The 18,009-nt window shown below is 38.6% G+C and overlaps 1 pseudogene; it reads right to left on the bottom strand.

Moving 5' to 3' along the window:
* Positions 1-394: 394 nt before the first annotated feature.
* Positions 395-9,501, bottom strand: LOC112678143 (olfactory receptor 10AD1-like; annotated as a pseudogene).
* Positions 9,502-18,009: the final 8,508 nt, after the last annotated feature.

Here is an 18,009-nt window from a genome sequence, read left to right as displayed (position 1 = left end):
GAGAAAAGCCAAAGGTGGAAAAAGAGACTGAGAGGGTGACTAGGCAGGCTAGGCATAGCTCCCTGGTCATTTGGAATCAGAATCAAATAGCCAGGTATTAAGGTACTGCTCCCTCAAGTTCTGGAAATGAAAGACTGAGCTTCTGGATTGTCTCCCTCTCTGCATCAGTTACAGACGGGTCTTTGCAAACCAGACTGGCCCCACCAGACACATGCAAGGCACGTGCCCCTCATCCAGAGGCATGAGCACTGCTGGGCAGACTCTGAGAGCCTGATGGAAGCTCAGGGGGGTGATTCAGAGAACAGAGTAGTCGGGAGAGAATTAGAAAAGCAGAGACGGAGGTAGGCAACTAGAGAGGGAAAAATGGACAAGCTGGAGGTTAATGGAGTCTCCTTCATGGCCTCCGTGTGCAGACCCTTGGTGGCATCTGCACACAGGTGGTCACTGAGGGAACCAGGGGGATTAATCTCTGAAGGATGCCATCCAAGTCAGGGTCAGCTTTCACTGCAGAAGTGAGCACGTTCACTGACCTTCTCCATGGGCTTTGGTAAATGAAGGCGATGACATTGGCTGTGCTGATCTCAGGCCCGGAAGAGGGATCCACAGTCACAGAGTGAGGGTGCAGTGAATTCTGCTCCAAACCAGAAGCTTTTTTATAGGGCAAGGAGTATATGCACACAGGCAGGTGTGAGATTCTAACCGGTTACTGTGAAGAGCCAAGTGTAATAAGGCCAATAACTAACTTTGTGAGGTATTACCATTCTAACTGGATCTCCAGGGATAGTCTCATACCAGTTCATTCCAATGCTCCCTTGTGAGGCTATGTCCATGGCAGGTGGCCTGGTGTATAGAATAGTCTCAGGTTTTCCCACAAAAGTTCTGGTCCATTGACCTGATAATATGATAGACAAAGTGGCCCAGAAGTATCATTATCCCCACGTCCTCAGCTTCAAATCCTGAAGCCTTTTAACTCTAATCTATCAATTTTATTTTGAAATCATTTTCTAGCTAGGGTTTCTGATGACGTAGGCAGAGCTCCCTGTGTCCCCAGTGAAATACTTTTTCATACCATTATGCTGCATTCAACAGAATAATAAACATTGGGTGGGTACCCACTCTGCTCCAGTCAACTTTTTAAATGATGTCAATAGGGTGGTAAACACACAGTCACATGCTCCCCTTGGTAACATGCTCCCCTCCTAACCAGCGTCCTCTACCACTCCCTGATCACACTTCCTTTCTTCAGATCTGCAGAACTTTTTTTCTCCTGATCCACCCACTGCTCTTCTAAGATCCAGCCTGCTCAGCACTGAATTAGATTGTGCAAAACCTAAGAAAACTGCAGTCATCCTCACATCCCCTCAATCTCTAATGCTCTTCTTTGTACTCCTGGAGAGCTTGGACTCCTATAAAGTTGAATTTTCTGATGCTGTTGTCCTGACTCATTCTAAATACGCAGATTGCTTCTTCTCTGAACTCCACCATACCTCCACCACCATTTTCAAATTAACACCTAATTCAGGGGCACATGAGGGGCTCAGTGGCTGAGTGTGTGGAATTGTGAAACCTCCAGTTTTGCTTTTCATTTTCTTTTTTTAAAAATATTTTTATTTATTTATTTATTTATTCATAGAGATGCAGAGAGAGAGAGAGAGAGAGAGGCAGAGACACAGGCAGAGGGAGAAGCAGGCTCCATGACTTGATCCAGGGTCTCCAGATCACGCCCTGGGCTGCAGGCGGCGCTAATCCGCTGCGCCACCGGGGCTGCCCTGCTTTTCTTTTTCAAGATTGCTTTTGGCGGGGGGTGGGAGTGAATGGGTGACGGGCACTGGGTGTTATTCTGTATGTTAGTAAATTGAACACCAATAAAAAAAAAAAAAAAAGATTGCTTTTGCTATTTGGGGTCTTTGGTGGTTCCACATGATTTTTAGGATTTTTAAAATCTACTTCTCTGAAAAATGCTGTTGGTATTTTGATAGGGATTGCATGAAATGTGTAGATTGCTTTGAGCAGAATGGACATTTTATTGATATTTGTTCTTTCAATTCATGAGCATGGAATGTCTATTTCTTTGCGTCATCTTCATTTTTATGAAGTATTCCTAAGCTAATCACTTAGCTTTATGATTAAAAGTGTGTTATGTTTCTTTCATTTCATCACCCATGAAAATAATATTTTTCCTTTACTTTTTTATTTATCCAAGCAGATTTAATGTCATAAAATTTTTCATAGGATTATCTTAGAATTTCAGAAGCTTGTGTTATTAGTCTACTGCTATGTAACAAATTGCCACAAATTCAGGGACTCAAAACAAGACAAATATATTATCTTTCAGTTTCCTTGGGTCAGGAGTCTGGGTATGGTTAGCTGGGTATTCTGCTCAGGGTTGACATCAAACTGTCAGCCAGGCTGTGATTTTCATCTGAGGCTTGGGATCCTCTCCCAAGCTCACTGGTTGTTGGTAAAATCCATTTCTTTGCAGTTGTACCACTGAGGTACCTACCTCCTTGCTGGCTGTTAGTCAGGCCTTGCTGTCAGTTTCTGAAGGCTGCCCATAGGTCCTGGCCACATGGCCACCACAGGCAGTTCACAATGTTGATGTATGCTCTCTTCCAGGCCTGCTAGAGTGTTATCTTTGACTTCCAGCTCCTCTCTAGTCCACTACAGTGGAGTTTTTTATAAGATAATTTTAAACTTTGACTTTTATTGTTGAGAAGACAGCTGTCAATCTAATTGTGTTTCTTTTGTGTCTTTTGTTGTTTTTAAAAATATTTTATTTATTTATTCATAAGAGAGAGAGAGACAGAGACAGAGACATGGGCAGAGGGAGAAGCAGGATACATGCAGGCAGCCTGATGTGGGCCTCCATCTCAGGACTCCGGGATCATGACCTGAGCCAAAGGCAGATGCTCAACTGCTGAGGCATCCAGGTATCCTTAATTCTGCTTCTTTTGAAAGGAATTTTTCTTTTCTTCAGGCAGCTGTTAAATTTTCCCTCTTTGTCTCTTTTTCAGGAGTTCTAATGGTGTGCCCACGTGTGTATTTCTTTTTATAAATGATATACATTGGGTTCACTTAGGGCCTCTTTAACCCGTGAAGTGATGTCCTTCAGTTTAGGAAATATCTTGGAAAAAGATTTCCAAGATCTTCAGATTTGGAAAAATATCTCTTCAGATATTGTATTTGCTCTGTCCATTCTTTCCTTCATCTTCTTTATGACATATCTCCCATTTTACTAATCCTCTTATCAGCTCTTCCTAGATATGCTCAAATGCAGATCTCCCCATTCCTTTTTAATTAGTGCTTAGTGACTTCACATGGATGTTTTTTTTTTTTCCTTTTTTTTTATTTTTTATTTTATTTATTTATGATAGGCACACAGTGAGAGAGAGAGAGAGAGAGAGAGAGGCAGAGACACAGGCAGAGGGAGAAGCAGGCTCCATGCACCGAGAGCCCGACGTGGGATTCGATCCCGGGTCTCCAGGATCGCGCCCTGGGCCAAAGGCAGGCGCTAAACCGCTGCGCCACCCAGGGATCCCTGCACATGGATGTTTTAAAACATTTTTGACAGGTTTTGTTGTTCTTAGTGATGTAGTTAGTCTAAATTACATTGGTCCCTCAATATCAGAAACAGAAGGCCTCTTATAACTCATTCGGTAACATCTGTAATTTTGTGCTTTCGTTCTTTTTTTTTTTTTGTATATTTTTTACTGGAGTTTGATATGCCAACATATAGGATAACACTCAGTGCTCATCCCGCCAAGTGCCCCCCCCGTGCCCATCACCCAGTCACCCCAAACCCCCGCCCACCTTCCTTTCCACCACCCCTTGTTCATTTCCCAGAGTTAGGTGTCTCTCATGTTTTGTCACCCTCACTGATGTTTTCACTCATTCCCCACTTATTCCCTTTCACTAATTTTTATATTCCCCAAATGAATGAAACCATATAATGTTTGTCCTTCTCCGATTGACTTATTTCACTCAGCATAATACCCTCCAGTTCCATCCAAGTTGAAGCAAATGGTGGGTATTCATTGTTTCTAATGGCTGAGTAATATTCCATTGTATATGTAGACCACATCTCCTTTATCCATTCATCTTTTGATGGACACCGAGGCTCCTTCTAGAGTTTGGCTACTGTGGACATTGCTGCTATAAACATCGGGGCACAGGTGTCCCGGCATTTCACTGCATCTGTATCTTGGTGGTAAATACCCAGTAGTGCAATTGCTGTGTCGTAGGGCAGTTCTATGTTTAACTCTTTGAGGAACCTCCACACAGTTTTCCAGAGTGGCTGCACCAGTTCACATTCCCACCAACAGTGCAAGAGGGTTCCCCTTTCTCCACATCCTCTCCAACATTTGTTGTTTCCTGTCTTGTTAATTTTCCCCATTCTCACTGGTGTGAGGTGGTGTCTCATTGTGGTTTTGATTTGTATTACCCTGATGGCCAGTGATGCGGAGCATTTTCTCCTCTGCTTGTTGGCCATGTGGATGTCTTCCTCCGTGAAATTTCTGTTCATGTCTTTTGCCCGTTTCATGATTGGATTGTTTGTTTCTTTGCTGTTGAGATTAATAAGTTCTTTCTAGATCTTGGATACTAGCCCTTTCTCTGATATGTCATTTGCAAATATCTTCTCCCATTCTGTAGGTTGTCTTTTAGTTTTGTTGACTGTTTCTTTGGCTGTGCAGAAGCCAAAGAAAGATGAAGTACAATAATTCATTTTTGCTTTTGTTTCCTTGCCTTCATAGATGTATCTTGCAAGAAGCTGCTGTGGCCAAGTTCAAAAAGGGTGTTGCCTATGTTCTCCTCTAGGATTTTGATGGATTCCTGTATCACATGTAGATCTTTCATCCATTTTGAGTTTATCTTTGTGTATGGTATAAGAGAATGGTCTAGTTTCATTCTTCTGCAGGTGGCTGTCCAATTTTCCCAGCACCATTTATTGAAGAGACTGTCCTTTTTCCAGTGGATCGTCTTTCCTGCTTTGTCAAATATTAGTTGACCATAGAGTTGAGGGCCCATTTCTAGATTCTCTATTCTGTTCCATTGCTCTGTTTGTCTCTTTTTGTGTCAGTACCACAGTGTCTTGATGATCCACAGCTTTGGAGTACAACTTGAAATATGGCATTTTGATGCCCCTGGCTCTGGTTTCCTTTTTCAATATGCCCCTGGCTATTTGGGGTCTTTTCTGATTCCACACAAATCTTAAGATGATTTGTTCCAACACTGTGAAGAAAGTCCATGGTATTTTGATAGGGATTGCATTGAATGTGTGAATTGCCCTGGGTAGCATTGACATTTTTATAATATTAATTCTTCCAATCTAAGAGCATGGAATATTTTTCCATTTCTTTCTGTCTTCCTCAATTTCTTTCAGAAGTGCTGTAGTTCTTAGGGTATAGATCCTTTACCTCTTTGGTTAGGTTTACTCCTAGGTATATTATGCTTTGGGGTGCAATTGTAAATGGGATTGACTCCTTAATTTCTCTTTCTTCAGTTTCATTGTTAGTGTATAGAAGTCCCACTGATTTCTGGGCATTAATTTTGTATCCTGCCACACTGCTGAATTGCTATATGAGTTCTAGCAACCTTGGGGTAGCGTCTTTTGGGTGTTATATGTACAGTATCATGTCATCTGCAAAGAGAGAGATTTTGACTTCTGTGCTTTCATTCTTAATATTGTTTAAGTATGTTTATTTTTTATCAGTCATGCGACAGACCTGCAAAACTACTAATTCTAAAAATTTAATCAATCTTTAGATTTGTTTGAATCAATATATTACATGCATTTTTATCCATCTATATTCTTTGCACAGTCTATTATTCTGTGATTCAATTGGTAGCCTAATTTATTACTTTTTAACACTTTTTTTCCCTAATAAGAGAGCATTGCTCTAAGTATATCCCACAAAATTATAATTAGTTCCATTACTAATTTTGGGTTTGTAAAATTTTCCAGTTAGTATCATAATCAATTCTGTTGTTGAAACCCTGACATGAGGTATCAGTTAAAAGGAACTGACGTAAATAGGCACTTAGTGGGAAATTTTGTTAGGCATTAGACTAACAAATGCTTTAATGCTTGCTATATCTGTGGTTTCAGATGTTGACATTTCTTTTCATGTCCTTGTTTTTCTCTCCTTTGCTGTCCTTTTTGGTTTCCCTTTAGGCTCTTTAAATAGGGTCTGAGCATTGCAGTTCTTTCAGCTGTGATCTTTGAAAGTTTCCACCATATTGATGTAGTGGTTAGGTAAAGGGGAGCAGAAGCATTCCATAGTCCTATGATTAGGTCTTCCAGTGTGCCTGTACCCCTGGGCTGTAACACTCAATGGTCTTTCTCAGTGTTGTGTGGGTGTGTCTCTGTGTCTGTGTCTCATGAATCCTTCCCTAGATTCGTTAGGATCTCATAAGATAGTTTTCCTTGAGGCCAGACAGTGCTCTCTGGGCTTCTTTCTAAAGGTTAACTTGTCCCTTCTCCCTGCTGATCACAAGGGGATTTTTTCCTAATCTTCATCATGAGAATCTGGTGAAGCTTCTGGAACTAAAACTCATGAATCTATGAGGGTTCCACGAAGGGCAGACCCTTAGGAGTTTTTATCTCTGAAGTTAGCCCATTCCCAGTCTCCAATAAGTAGTCGATGCCCCTCTAAGTATTCTGGCCAGTATCCAGTTACAGTTTCTACTCTCAGAAAGCTGTCATTTTCTGTGTTCACCTGTTTCCCAGTTTTTGGGGTGGTGCTTTCCCCTGTGCCTTTAATTCTCTGATAGATCTAAGAAGTGTTGTTGACGTTCCCTTGGTTTACCCTTGGTTTTTGGTGACGGTGGAAGTGACAATGTCCAAGCTCTTTACTCTTTCCATGTTGGACCAGACTTCTCTTCCTTCTTTGATAAGTGGGAGAATTAGAATTCTGTTTCTTAATTTCCAACCATATGGGTTTCCTTCTAGTTAACTTTTTGATATTGATTTCTAACTTAAGTGCCTTATCGTCAGAGAACTTGGTCTGTGTGACTTCATTGACATGATTTGAGATTTGCTCTATGGAGTAGTATATGTTCTATTTTGAGATATTTTCAATTTGTGTTTGGTAATATGTGCCTGCTACCTTTACTAGGTTACTGTGCTGGGGGGAAATGGTTGGTATACTTAAATAGGAATAATGAGGTGCTTACAAGGATGTGGGAGGGTTAAGAGGAATCAAAAAGGGATGGTGAAGCATCCTGGTCTCTCAAGAGAAATGAATTGTTAGCACCTTATGAGGATAGGGAAGGGAGCTGTAGGAGAAGGCCACCCGACAGTAACTCTGGGACACCAGGGAAGGACCAGGACAATAACATCCTCAAATATTCTCCTGCCTTCCTCTCTCCTACTAAGTAACTCTTGGTTGAGGCCAACCAGGATGTAGGTGGCAAGAAAACCCAATGAGGCAACCAACAAAGGTTTGTCTACCAGGACTCAGACCAGAGGAAAAGGTGTGTATTTAGTTCTAGAGGGGCAAAAGAAAATATGTAGCATGCATAAAAGGTAGAGTGGACCATCTGGATGGGGAAATATATGCGTTGGTGAAAGAAGGAGATTAATAAAGTGAATGAGAAAAATGTTGACATTTTAGGAAGTATTCCCATAAGTATTCCTACATGGTTTTCAGGGTTTGCACTAAATGGCATTTGCAGGAGTCTTACTGCAAATGAGCAAAGGTGATGAATATTAGTTTTCAGTTAGGCAAGAATGTGAGATTGATGGGAACAAGGGAAAGATGACTACTGAGTAGACGAGGTTTGGGTTGAAGTAACATTGGAAAAGGAAAGATTTTAAGTGAGTCCATGCTAGTGGCTCATAGGAGGACATTATTGGGTAGAAAAGTCCTGTAACTTGATAAACCTATGGGTAGAGTAAGCTCAGATAGAGACAAACATAGAGGTTTTAGAGTAGGTTTTTTTTTTTTTTAATTACAACTACTTATATAGATTGTTGCCATGGCAGTGCTAACAGGAATCATCATGTTTATCACAGTAAACCAAATGTTTATTTTTATATAGAATTCTGTATTCTAAATTCTTGGTTTTATCTTGCCTCTTCTTTTTCCAATATTAATATCTTTCATCATCTTCTTCATTCTGTTCTTTAAATACTTCATCTCCTTACCAGGGTTACTCAACCTCAGTGCCAGTGATTTCTTGGGCTGCATAACTCTTTATTGTGATGGCTGTTCTATGTATTATAGAATGTTCAGCAACTTCCCTGGCCTCTACCTACTAGGTGCCAGTAGCACACATCCTTTTCCTGTTGTGACAACTAAAAACTGTTTTCAGATATTGCCAAATACCTCCTGGGCAAGAGAATCATCTCTGCTGAGAACCCATGCTCTATACTTTAGGTAACTGACTAGGGGGGATCCCTGGGTGGCGCAGCGGTTTGGCGCCTGCCTTTGGCCCAGGGCGCGATCCTGGAGACCCGGGATCGAATCCCACATCAGGCTCCCGGTGCATGGAGCCTGCTTCTCCCTCTGCCTGTGTCTCTGCCTCTCTCTCTCTCTCTGTGACTATCATAAATAAATAAAAATTAAAAAAAAAAGAATAAAACTGACTAGGGGTAGGAAAAAAAGAAGAGGTGTGAGCAGAGCCTCAAGAAATGTAGTGTATTATAAATAAAGCAAGACACAGGAAGGAATCTTCATGGAGAAAAGGGAAACATTTAAACTGCAGAACATGCATCCAGGCCAGTGACAAGTTTTCTATGTAGGTGTCTCTATAGAAGGGATTCCAGAATGACATATTCTCAAGAAAGATGCCATTGATCAGCCCAAAGAGCCAGGCAGTACTCACCAGCTTCACATAGACCTGTGACTCATGATCTGGGCATAGCTGAGTGGGTGGCAGATAGCAACATAACCGTCATAGGCCATAAAAGCCAAGAGGGTGCACTTGGCCACACCTACACCAAAAACCAGATACATTTGGGTCAAGCAGAGGCAAAGGAGATATTCCTTGATCACCAGGTGGATCAGCATCTGTGGGATAGTGGTGGTGATGAAGCAGACATCCAGGAAGGACAGGTGGCCAAGGAAGAAGTACATGGGGCTGTTGAGCCTGGGGTCTGTCCAGGTGATGAAGATGATAAGGCCATTCATGGACATGGGGAGCAAAGAGTAGTGCCTGAGTGGAAGAGGAGCTCTGCTCAAAGCCCATGAGGATAAACTCTGTCACTGTGATCCTATTCCTAAGTTCCACCATCTGTGACCTGCTTGAGGAGGGAGGACAGGAAAAGCACACATGAGATAGTTGTGTATAGATGCTACCTAGTTGTATAAAAAGTTTGAGGACAAAGGAATGAAAACCAGGAATTTTAGCATACTCCACATGTATCCATATTGTCATGAACACTGAAAATGCTAGCTGTCAAAATATAGGAACCATTTGACAATATTTTGAAGGAAACTGTAAGGAAGACTCAAGGGGTCTTGAGTTGGGGTGACTCAAGCAGTTAAACATCTGACTTAATCTCAGGTCATAATCCCAGACTCCTGGATGACGTCCCCCATCTGGCTCTCCACTCAGTTGTGAGTCCGCTTCTTTTTCTGCCTCTCACCCTGCTCCTATGCTCTTTCTCTCATATATCAAGAAAATCTTTTAAAAAAACCCCAAAGACTCGAATAGAATCAATTTTATGGATTTGTTTGAGAAAGAGAGAAAGCACACATGAGTGGGACGGGCAAAAGGAGACTGAGAATCTCACATAGACTTGATGCTGAGCACAACGCCTGATGGGGGCTTGATCTCAGGATCCGGAGATCATGACCTGGGCTGAGGTCAGATGCTTAACCAAGTGAATCACCCAGGCACCTTAACTCAAGGAGAATCTTAGAGATCTATTTAAATATTAAGGAAGTACTTGTTGTGATGAGCAGTAGGTATTATATGTAAGTGTTGAATCATTAAATTCTTCTTCTGAAACCAATATTACACTGTATGTTAACTATAGAATTTAAATAAAAACTGGAAATGAAAATAAATGAGTAAAAATAATTTTATAAATAAATCTTAATGGGTTCTGCATCTAGTAGAGTGAATTTTCTTTTTCTATATAATCTTAATGAGTAGAACTCAAATCAAAGAGCAGAAATGTCAAAGAAAAAAATTACTGATATTTCTGATTGTACATTTTTCTTCTCTTGTATATAAAAGTAATGCCTATTCGTTACAGAACGTCTAGAAAATACCAAAAAAGAAAACCAAAAGTAAGTAAATAAAAATAATCATCAAGACAGTAAGGTACTGGCAGAAAGACAGATACATACATCAATGGAACAGAATAGAGAACACAGAAATGAGTGAGAAATATCAGAGAGAGTGACAGACCATGATAGACTCCTAACCCTGGGAAATGAACAAGGGGTAGTGGAAGGGGAGGTGGGCAGGGGGATGGGGTGACTGGGTGATGGACACTGAGGGGGGCACTTGACGGGATGAGCACTGGGTGTTATACTATATGTTGGCAAATCAAATTCCAATAAAAAAATATACAAAAAGAGAATCCAGAAATGGACTCTCAACTCCATGGTCAACTAATCTTTGACAAAGAAGGAAAGAATATCCAATGGAAAAAGTCTCTTCAACAAATGGTGTTGGGGAAACTGGACAGCCACATGTAGAAGAATGCAACTGGACCATTTTCTTACACCATATACAGAAAATAAACTCAAAATGGATGAAAGACCAAAATATGAGACAGGAATCCATCAAAATATAGAGGAGAATACAGGCAGCAACCTTTTTGACTTTGGCCACAACAATTTTTGCTAGACATGTTTCCAAAGGCAAGGGAAACAAAATAAAAAATGAACTATAGGGACTTCATCAAGATTAAAAGCTTCTGCATAGCAAAGGAAACAGTCAACAAAACCAAAAGATAACCTACAGAATGGGAGATCTTTGCAGATGACATATCAGATAAAGGGCTAGTATCCAAGATCTGTAATGAACTTATCAAGCTCAATACCCATAAAAAAATAATTCTGTCAAGAAATGGGCAGAAGACATGAACAGTCATTTCTCTAATGAGGACACACAAATGGCCAAAGACCCATGAAAAAATGCTCCACATCACTTGGTATAAGGGAAATACAAATCAAAACCACAATGATATACCACTTCATATTGGTTATATTGGCTGAAATTAACAACTGAGGAAACAACAGATGTTGGAGAGGGTGTGGAAAAACTGGAGCCCTCTTACACTGTTGGTGGGAATGCAAGCCAGTACAGTCACTCTGGAAAACAGTATGAAGGTTCCTCAAGAAGTTAAAAATAGAGCTACCCTATGACCCAGCAATTACACTCCTAGGTATTTACCCAAAGGATACAAATGTTATGATCAGAAGGGGCACCTGCACCTCAGTGTTTATAGCAGCAATGTCCACAATAGCCGAACTATGGAAAGAGCCCAGATGTCCATTAATGGATGAGTGTATAAAGAAAATGTGCTACACACACACACACACGCACACACACACACTGGAATATTACTCAGACATCAAAAAGGAAGAAGTCTTACCATTTGCAATGATGTGGATGGAACTAGAGGGTACTTTGCCAAGTGAAATAAGTCAATCAGAAAAAGACAATTATATGGTTTCATTCATATGTGGAATTTAAGAAACAAAACAAAGGATCATAGGGGAATGGAAGAAAAAATAAAATAAGATGAAATCAGAGAGGTAGACAAACCCAAAGGGATTATTAACTATAATTAACAAACTGAAAAAAAAAGAAAAAAAGTTAAAAAAAAAGAAACAAACTGAGTTGTTGGAGGGGAGGTGGGTCGGGGGATGGGGTAACTGGGTGATGGGCATTAACAAGGGCATGTGATGTATTGAACATTGGGTGTAATATTCAAGGGATGAATAACAACTCTATGTCTGGAACTAATGATACACTATATTTTTATTAATTGAATTTAAATAAGATAATAAAAATAAAAAAGAATCACCCAAAGAGAAACACATCAATATGTTAGTTCATGTCTTTTCAACCATTTTGTTTTCTATATTTTAAAAGCTTTTAAGTTCAACATACGGCCCAAGCAGAATCTGCCTTCAAAACTTTAGTGTTGGTGAGCACTATATCTTTAGGATGAAATGTAGCATTGGCTCCTGATTGGAAGATCTGCTGTAAGTCCAACAGGGAGAAAGTATAAAGGATAAAAATACATTTTTTGTTTGAATGGGCAACTGGGAACAATTGCATTGCATCTCATTTTATAGTCCAAAATAATTTACTTATTTAATACATGAGTGTCTACCATGTTCCATATATCGTGCAAGGTGCCAGGGATATATATATATAGAATCATGCATGAGAATTTTCTCTCTGACTTCATGGGTATTATACTATATTCAAGGTCATTAGATTAAGGGGATAAGTAAGAATATAAAGAATCCACATAATATATGGAGTATGGATTAACGTATATGTTAATATATGGAATAACAAAAAACCATACTTGTATAAGCAAATATATTTCAAATTCTATTGCATCCATATAGGGAATGTATTCTTTTGAAGGGTCATGGAACACTTGTAAAATACTGTTGATGTATTAGGGTATAAAGAAACCTTAAATGAACTCCAAAGAGCCAAAACAGTTCAGACTATATTCACTATGCTAACACCGGGCATTAATATTCTTAAATTTCTGTATAGAGGAGATTTCTTAAAATTGTGTTTATTTTCTTCCCTTGAGAGAGAAAAAAAGCACAAGTGGTTGATCACCTTGTATGTAGGATTTTGCTTACCAATATTGTTTATTATCACCGTGCACTTTTTTAAAAAAAAAGATTTTATTTATTTATTCATGAGGGACATGGCGAAAGAGAGTCAGGGACACAGGCAGAGGGTGAAGAGGCCCCATGCAGGGAGCCCGGTGCTGGACATGATCCCGGGTCCCAGAATCACGCCATAAGCCAAAGGCAGATGCCCAACCACTGAGCCACCCAGGCATCCCATCACTGTGCACTTTAAATATCTTATAACTTTCAATTATACCTAATTAAAGCTGAAAAAAGTCTGTCAAATCCAAATGGATAAAACAGAATATTGCTTGCTGGGTTTTTTTTGTTTTTGTTTTACTTCAAGGAAAGAAGTAAATTCTTACTGAATATTTTAAATTTATGATGTGTTTTTTGATAAATAAATTATAAATAACATTCTTCTGATCTGCTAGGTCGCCAGGAGTGTTATGTCATTTGTGTACAGCATGAATGCTGAAATCCAGGCTGTGCAATGTAGCCTGTGCTCAATTCACCAAGCTGTGTACCCTAGTGAGGTGTGAGTTCAGAAGTGGTGTCTTCTTTCTAATTCTTCTCTGAGACAGTGACTTTTTGTAATTATCCCAAAGGTACCATATGTGCTAGGGAAGCACTGCTGATCAAGAAGATCCAGCTGTGAGAATATTTAATATTTAAATTTCGGCACTTACATTTTTTGTCTTATTAGATTGGTGAAATTTTGAATGAATAATAATTAATAGGCCTGTGTTCCTCTGAGTGGATTTTGGGAATAAAAAGGCAAAAAGTACTTCTTATAATGCACTGGTATTCAAAGTGTGGTCCATAGACCACCAACGCCAGCAGCATTACCTGAGAACTGGATAGAAATGCAAACTGTTGGGCTTCATTCCAACTACTGAAACATAAACTCTAGGGATGGGCCCAGAAACCAGTATTTTAACAAGCCCTCCATGTGATTCTGATGCACATTAAACATCGAAACTACTGGTTTAATACAGGGGTGGACACATTATGGCCCCTCAGCCAAATATAATCCACTGCCTATTTTTATAAAGTTTAAGAGGAACAGAGCTACATCCATTTATTTATGTATTTCTATAATTGTTTTCCCACTACAATGGCAGAGCTTAGTAGTTGCCACAGAGACCATATAGCCTATAAATAAGGTTGTCAGATTTAGAAAATAAAAATATAAGATGCTTTAAGTGTGTTTTTCAGACACTGAATAGTTTTTTTATTATAAATATGTTCTGTGCAATATTAGTAACCCAACATACAAAGCCTAAAATATTTACTACCTGCCCCTTTACAGAAGACATAAAGGGTGTGTAAGAGAAGCAACGAAAAGGCCTTACTTAGTCCTGAATACACACTTGGGATTTCGGTGCATCCAGACTCAAGCACTTTCTTCCCAAGAAGAAGGCTAAAACTAGGAGACCAATTTGCCTGAATGGAAGGGCAGCTGGTGCCTCTTCTTTTTCTGTTTATTTTTTTAAATTAATTAATTAATTAATTTTTTCTTTTTCTGTTTATTAAACTCACTATATCAGTTGCTTTCCCTTTTTAAAGTGCCTGGTGTTACACATGTTCAATTAAGATAAAGCAGACGTCCTTCAATAGCAATTAAAAAAAAAAGATCAAGCAGATGTTTTAGAAGCATTGTCCAAGTAATTGAGAAGCAGTTCTGTGACAATAAAACTAGACATGATTATGAAAATAGCCCCATCTACTTGAAAATTGGGGGGAAAACCCCTCTGAAAACAATCCTTAGATCAAACAACCAATCAAAGCAGTAATTACTGACTATTTAAAAAAATACTAGTAATGAAAAGCAGCATATACTAAGTACTATACACATATATTTGTTAAAGTAGCCTGAAATCGTTTTTTTACTCAACAAAAAGAAATAGAGAGAAATGAAATTAAAAAAAAATTGCTGAAGGGGTATTCACTATTCTGAGTGAAAGGAATAAAGTGCAGTTGTTCTAAACCTTGGCTTCACATTATACTCACTTGAAGAGCCTTTAAATGTCTCCTTGGCAGAAGATATGAACAGGCATTCTCCAAAGAAGATATCGAGATGGACAACAGACACATGAAAAGATGCTCAACATCACTCATCATCAGGGAAATACAAATCAAAATCACACTCAAGTATCACTTCGCACCTGTCAGAGTGGCTAAAAGAAACACAAGAAACAACAAGTGTTGGTAAGGATGTGGAGAAACAGGAGCCCTCATGTACTGCTAGGAATGCAAACTGGTGTAGCCACTGTGGAAAACAGTATGGAGGTTCATCAAAAATTAAAAATAGAAGTACTATATGATCCACTACATAGTAGAACATAGTAATTCCACTACTGGGCATTTACCCAAAGAATACAAAAACATTAATTTGAAAAGATACAGGCATGCCTATGTTTATAGAAGCTTTATTTACAACAGCCAAATTATTCATTTGTTTATTGATAGATGAATGGATAAAGAATGTGTGGTATATATACAAAATGGAATATTATTCTATCATAAAAAGGAATGAATCTCAAGACTTGCAACAATATGAAGGAGCTACAGAGTATAATACTAAGTGAAATAAATCAGTCAGACAAAGACAAATACCATATGATGTCACTCATATGTGAAATTTAAGAAACAAATGAACAAAGGAAGAAGAGAGAGAGAGAGAGAGAGAAGCCAAGAAACAGACTCTTGATTATAGAGAACAAACTGATGGTCACCAGAGGGGACGAGGGTGAGTAGATGGGTGAAACAGGTGATGGGGATTAGAGTACACTTATCATGATGAATACTGAGTAATGGGTAGTTGTTGAATCACTATATTGTACACTAATATAATACTGTATGTTAATGATGCCACATATCAGACACATTAAAACAGAATGTATTCAGATGGCTCAGTCATCAATATTTTTTTAATAATAAATTTATTTTTTATTGGTGTTCAATTTGCCAACATACATAATAACACCCAGTGCTCATCCCGTCAAGTGCCCACCTCAGTGCCTGCCACCCGGTCACTCCCACCCCCTGCCCTCCTCCCCTTCTACCACCCCTATTTCGTTTCCCAGAGTTAGGAGTCTTCCATGTTCTGTCTCCCTTTCTGATATTTCCCACTTATTTTTTCTCCTTTCCCCTTTATTCCCTTTCACTATTATTTATATTCCCCAAAGGAATGAAACCATATAATGTTTGTCCTTCTCCCATTGACTTATTTCACTCAGTCATCAATATTTTTAAAAATTCACCAGGTAAGTCCAATGGTGCAACTAAATTTGAGAATTATCAAAATAGAGAAAGGAGACAAAGGGCTATAACCAAATAATGCCAGGTCTTGACAGTTTTTATATGAGTTCTTTCTAATCTTTGCACCAATCAGGTATTTTTGAAGACTACCAGAACTATTTACAAGAATAGAAAAAATAAAAGCTTGCTTATTATTTTTAAGAAGTCATCAAATCAACTGATACCAAAACCTGAGAAAGTACCCACAAAAGAAAGTTGTGACCAAGATAATTTATTAATAATGAAATAGGCAAAGCAAATTACTAGCAAATGGAATCTATTAGTGCATTCAAAGCATACTGTGCTATGACCAAGTAAAATTTATCCCAGGGATTTAAAGTTTTCCTTATATGAGGAATTCTACTAATACAACTCATCATATTAATATGACAAAGATGAAAAATTTATTTTATTTTATTTTATTTTTATTTTTTTTAATTTATTTTTTATTGGTGTTCAATTTACTAACATACAGAATTACCCCCAGTGCCCATCACCCATTCACTCCCACCCCCCGCCCTCCTCCCCTTCCACCACCCCTAGTTCGTTTCCCAGAGTTAGCAGTCTTTACGTTCTGTCTCCCTTTCTGATATTCTAATCAATGCAATGTTAAGACACTTGATAAAATTCAACAGAAATGTCTGATTTAAAAAATCCTTAGTAAAAAAAAAAAATCCTTAGTAAAATAGGACTAGAAAGAGCCTTCCATGTCATAATTTAAAAATTTATCTAAATTAAAGGAATTATAATGCATACTATGTGTTAGATATTGTTTGTTCTACATGTGCTTTAAGTAGTAATTGTTCTAAACTTCAAAATAATATATGGGGTAGGCAATCTTTCTTTTAACCTCACAGAAAGAGTCAGTGATTGGCCCAGCTTCACACAGTAAATGAACAGTGAATCTTAAATTAATACCTGGGAAATCAGATTCCAGAAGCTTCACTGTCAACTACTCCCACATTTTCAGGGTTTTGACTGCCCTACAAGTTATTAGCCAAAGCATATGACGAATTAAAGGAGTGGTGTATTGGTAAGTGTTTAACAGATATCTGAGAGGGGCTCTGATTTGTAGCATTTGCCAATTTCTATAGTGTAAATACTCCCACCATGACCTATTTCAAGCTAGAAATGTGACATCACTAAACATGCTTTAGGAAAATATGTTCATTAGGTTACTATAATTTTTGCAAACATACAGACATAACAGATGTAAATAATCTTGATAGCATAGATAATATTAAGAGAGTGAAAAAACTTAGGAAGTAACAAATTTTTAGCATTACCTCTGTTTTTAAATATAATTTATTTAGTAGTAAGCTTATATAAATTTGACAACTAGTTCTTAAACTTTCTGAAAACTTAATGGCTCTTGAGAGCTGGTACCAAATGGCTCCAGTACACCACTGGAATGAAAAGGAAAGGGAAGAATTATAATTTGCAGAAGATATTTCCAGGAGTAGAGTGAATTTCTCCTCTCTTTATGTTTCTGCCTCAACCTATAGGGAGGCCATAATTTCTACCTAAATTTCTCCCATTAAGGGGGAGTAATGTTACAGGAAACTCTTTCATCCCACTGTTCATCTTTACTCTAGAAATAAATATCCCTCAGCTTGGCACTGGTTACATATATTATGGTACATGCACAAAATGGGACAATCTTTTGGAAATTGAATCTTACCTCATTCTGTTGCTATGGCTGGAAATGGTCTTTTTGTCACCAAATCACTGTAATAGGTAAGAAAGACAATCTCATGAAGCCTGAGGATGAGCTAGCCCAGGGAGAGAACATCTGATATTGGGGTTCTCTCTGGAAAAGATGGTGCCCTGTAAATTTATATAACTTCTCACATATAATCTCTCAAATTATTCCAAATCAATTCTACTCAGATAAAACTTCTTTACCCATTTATAGTAA

The sequence above is a fragment of the Canis lupus genome, chromosome 27 (genome assembly GCF_003254725.2).
Source record: "Canis lupus dingo isolate Sandy chromosome 27, ASM325472v2, whole genome shotgun sequence".
Lineage (NCBI taxonomy): Eukaryota > Metazoa > Chordata > Mammalia > Carnivora > Canidae > Canis > Canis lupus.
This window is presented reverse-complemented; position numbering and strand designations above follow the sequence as displayed.